The sequence below is a fragment of the Elaeis guineensis genome, chromosome 1, assembly GCF_000442705.2.
Source record: "Elaeis guineensis isolate ETL-2024a chromosome 1, EG11, whole genome shotgun sequence".
NCBI lineage: Eukaryota > Viridiplantae > Streptophyta > Magnoliopsida > Arecales > Arecaceae > Elaeis > Elaeis guineensis.
In genome coordinates this window covers 156,247,764-156,252,778 of record NC_025993.2, presented here as the reverse complement: position 1 = coordinate 156,252,778, position 5,015 = coordinate 156,247,764, and the positions used below count along the sequence as shown (strand labels likewise).

General features: G+C 44.6%; 1 pseudogene; it reads right to left on the bottom strand.

The window, feature by feature from the left end:
- Positions 1-1,736: 1,736 nt before the first annotated feature.
- Positions 1,737-3,485, bottom strand: LOC105039394 (UDP-glycosyltransferase 90A1-like; annotated as a pseudogene).
- Positions 3,486-5,015: the final 1,530 nt, after the last annotated feature.

The following is a 5,015-nucleotide window of genomic DNA, read 5'->3' as shown; positions in this document are numbered from 1 at the left end:
CAGATAGTTGCTCTCCAGCCCTTTTCTATTTTTAGGTTGCTGCTCCGCCACTTTGATATATAATACCTTTACTGTTCCTTGAGAGTCCGTCTGATTTAGATGATGAGGAGCCTAGTCGAATGCTCTCCAACAAGAGGATTTCTTTGTTTTTACCGTTTCAACTCGGATCTGACGTCAGAACGAAGTTTCAACATCATCTTGGAAGCGACCACCATTGAGGCCATCATCAACCGACTACAATATTCACCATATCGCCATCTCAAAAACACATCATGATCTTTGTTCGACCTTCATGATAAGTGGAGCCGACCATCTGAGAACTCCAATAGTTCAGCCAGCTCTGCTTCTTGATTGGGCCAATTTTCAGTGGCAATGACCCTCAATTCACAAGCGACAACGATGGCATGCTTGTAACACCGGTCGTTGAGCCTCTCATGCTATTTTTTGCTTTGATATGTTGGTAGCTAAGGTTTGGAAGAGCCTGGTACGGCAAAGATGGGGAACGGAAAGGAGTGACCCATTTCTTTAGATCATGTGCACCTTTACATTTCTTCGGATCATGAGGATCATCAAGGTTGAACTTTAGAAAGTGAGGATTTGGAGTGACCCCCTTGAGAAGCCGAAATGGAAGAAAGGCACGTTGTTGGGAATGTGTAAATATAAATTTATTTCTGGTGACAGTCAATTATGATTCAATTGAACTAATAATTATAATTTATTATCAAATTAATATTTAAATTAATTAAAAATTTAAAAAAAAATAAAAAAATAATTTGTTCGGAGATGTGCTCTATCCTGAGATAATTTTCGATTCTTATGCGGAATCAATTTTGAAAACTTCACTTCAAGATACAATTGGATACCTCTCTCATGGACATGACCGTAAAGATCGGATCATAGAGTTTCAATCCAATAGTTAAAAAAATGATAAAAAAGTAAAAAAATAGCTCAAAAAAAAACTTGGCATAAAAGTATTTAGAAGAGAACAGAAGAGCTTAAAAGAAGAAAGAGTAAATTGTTTCTTATTTCATCCAAGCCCTATTAAGGATCCAATTTATAGGCTCAAGAACAAGTAGTTTGGTTTAATCTAATAACATAAGAATTAAATGAAAATATTTAATTGACAAACAGACAAAAAATTAAATTAGATGATTATTCTGCCAATGGATAAAAAATATTAATCTGATGATTAATGTTAAGCAACATTAATCATGTTAATCTCCAAATAAATAAGAAAAATGATCATGTTCATTAAAAGAAAAAATAAACAGAGTAAAATAAAATATAGGATGTAGGCTCCGCCACATGTGCGCATGAGCCGTGCCGCACGCATACGTGGTGCGGCCAAAAATTTCTAAGGTTTTGACAAAGCCTAAGAGAAACGTTTTTATTAAATATATCCTTTCTCAAGTTTTCACTTATGCAACGTGGGACTAAACAAATTTAAAATTGATTGATGGAAAAAATTTTATATTTTCTAATTTTCTCCAAAACTCCAACGCAAGCTGCCTTGTAATGTAATGTCCCAGTCAGCTATCCTTTGAAGCCGCTGTGCGCAGGAACAGCGGCTTGACAAAAGCTGTCGAAGCGCTCCTCGGAGATTCTAACCACCACTCAGGAAAGGCTTACCATTAAAAACTAGGTTGTTGAGAGAATTCAGATCAAAGGATCCCATAGAACATTAGACATGACGGTTGATTGTTGAGTACGGGATCAAAATTTCCATGGTGTCCAAATGAAGTTTATTCAATCAATGCAGAAACATCAGCAGGTGGAGACTTCCAAAATAATCACCGATAGTTGGTGGCAGAGCACATGGAAAGAAGCACGAATGGTGGTCACTAATTTCCCAAGCATATGTGCCTTCCATTGTAGTGGCCTCCCCTGCTGAAGCTTTCCCATCAGAGTATAGTGAACTGTGTATCAACGGTGAGGCAGTTAGACTTGAGTCACCATGCTACAGGCGTTCTTTCTACCACACACTCCATCAATCATCTGCTTCAGCGCTTGCCAAGATGATCCACCGTCCATCGCCATCCTAGCCGCCTCTGCCAAGCTCTTCACGTTCTCCGCTGCCTCCTTCCCTTTCTCTCCGAGCATCAACTCCCTCACCATCCGCTCCACATCCTCCCTCCTCACCAACCCATCGCGAGTGCCATCGCTCGCCCGAATCCTCAATCCAATCCTCAGCTCATCCGCCACAAACTTGGCATTGGTGGGTTGCTCGGCTATCATGGGCCACGCCAAGAGGGGCACGCCGGCACTAATCCCCTCAAGTACCGAGTTCCACCCGCAGTGGCTCACGAACCCTCCGACGCTCTCGTGCCTCAGAATCTCCAGTTGGTCCACCCACTCCCTCACCACCCTCCCCCTCTCGGCCACCCTCTCCTCGAACCCTTCTCCCAGATCCACCCCCTTGGCCCGAACCACCCACAAAAAGTCCAGACCGGACCGCTCCAACCCGGCCGCGAGCTCCTTCAACTGCGGCACGGATATCTCCGCTTGAGACCCGAACGCGCCGTACACCACCGGGCGGTTCATGGCGGATCTAGAGTCCAGCCATTTCATCCACCCGGGGCGCCGGTCGGCCGATTCGGCCTCCGGCCGGGCCAGGCAGAGCGGTCCGATGCACCAAACTTTGGGTCCGATTTTGTCGTTCCAGTGGTCAACGTAGGCCGGCTCCAGTTCGTAGAAGCTATTCGCAACAATTCCATGGCTCTCGTTTGTGGCTTTCGTTACCTCTATGTCAAACACGTATATTGGATGCCGCGGGTTGGGGTCATCGAAGGGCTTGCCCAAATCCGCTTTGGTGAGCCGGAGGTGTGGGAAGCCGGGGACCATGAAGGGCTGGTGATCGTTGTCGAGACCAGTTTGCGGTGTGTCTCGGGCACAGATGGTTTTGATGAGCATGGCAAAGAACGCCATCCTTGGAATCCCAAGTTTTAAGGCCGACTCGTTGGTCCATGGAAGGAAGGAATCGGAGATCAGGAGGCTGATAGCTGGAAGGTTCGCAAGGGCTTCCTCGAAGTGCGGCTTGAGTAGCCTCAGAGCATCAATGAAAGGCATGAGGAGGCACGTATCGGGAAGGCGATCGGTGCTCTCGATGCGGGGGGGCAGGCCCGGGACGTTCCCCGGGAAGGGGAGCTCGACGATGGATGCATTGGTGCCGGCGAGGGAGTCGCGAATGAAGGGAGCGTTGAGAGGGGTGGTGGAAAAGGTGAGGTAGCGAGGCGGCGGCGGCTGAGTAGGTGGACTAGATGGATGAGAGGGATGGTGTGGCCTTTGGACATGAAGGGAAAGATCGCTATGTGAGGGAGGATTGAAGAAGAAATTGATGCCATGTTTCATTTCCTTAGACGGCGCAAGTAGTGCAGAAGGCTTAACAATTTATGCACCATGAAATTAAGGAACTTCACCAACGTGAGCCCATTCGGCGACGGATGGTACCTACCAATAAAAATAAAAATAAAAAATAAAAGGAAAAAAAAAAATCTCTCAAGCCAAGCTCTAAAATGCCACCGTAAGTTCTCGCATGTGCTAGGTGGTATCCAGTAAAGAGAGAACATGATTCCAGGAAAAAGAGAGAAGAAAAGAGAAAGAGAAAGAGAACACGATTCGTGATGGTTGTATAAATCTAGGGCGCCCTCTCCTGCATGTCCGGAGTTTCTTTTCATTGGGCGAAATATATGTGGTCGTTCTCTGATCGATAATTCAGCATGTATAAAAGTCCCAGCTTGATGCTATCAGAACCGCAACCCTCGTCAGCAGGAAGAAAAGAAAAAATCCTCAGAGATATTTGTTCCTCCCGCGGATTCGAGGTAGAGGTTTTGGGTTGATATGACCTAGGCTGCCTAATTCACGATCCAACAAGTATTCCAGCTCAATCATGCTCGGTTACCCAAATAGGCTCTCATGTGATCGGAAATACTATCCGATCCTCCGTATGATTTTTAATAAAATCATATATAGAGAGGTTTGATTATATAGAAGCAACTTTTATCTTCCCATTTTTTTTATCTCTTTCCCCTTATCTCTTTTGTGAAGTCATGGTGATGAGAAGAGACGGGGAATGCTTGTTGGTAGGTTCAAACAATACAAATTCTCTCCTTGTATGTCAACAGCGAGAACAACAAGTGGAAGGATTGGAAAAATAATTATCGGGACAATAGAAAGACTTTTGAATGCAAGAAATCTAGAAGAAATATGTCCAACTTGTTTGGGATATGGGTATCAAACTTGAATGTGAAAATTCTTTTAGAAAAAAACCATGAATGCGAAAACGGCTGCATTATGGAATTAAGAATGGTTTTTGATTTTGAGGTTGGGAATTTGGCTGAGTTGTGCGAGCAGTGTGGATTGATCAGTATAAATTAGCCCGGGACCTTGTTGCAATATTTGATCATGTCGGTGGTGTTATGTCATGCATTTGAACCTTCTGAATTTTGATGTAGAGTAGTTGCATAGGGTTGCACCGAGATATGCAAACAGGTTGGTCCATGATCTTGATTAAAGTTTATAATGTTTGAGCTACATTGTTAGACGAGACATTTTTTCTGCACCGCGGGCGGGGCAGCTCGGCGCGCACCACCCGCGGTGATTGGTCGGCGCGGGGACCCAAGCATCGGCCCCAAAAAAAAATTTTTTTTTTTTTCTTCAAACCCGTCTGCTGACTAATCACCGCAGGCGGTGAATCCGAGCTGCACCGCCCGTGGTGCAGAGAGAATTTCTCTTGTTAGACTAGGCTTACTGGAAGTTCCGGATATCCTCGGCTCAAATTCAGCCCATTTTGAGACCCATTAATGTCCCTTCCATAACGGACACTGGTAGCTCAAGAATAGATGCTGGTTATCTTTTGCACCAAAGGATGATTGATCCTTTTTCGCAGCGTGAGCTGTTGGATTATACTTTTTATAGTTTTCAAAGCACTACATTCTTCTCGTAGTTTATGTTGCCGGATAGGAGGTAAAGGTTGGAGAGCTTTGAAAGCTGTATAAAGTACCTGTAGTTCTAGGGGA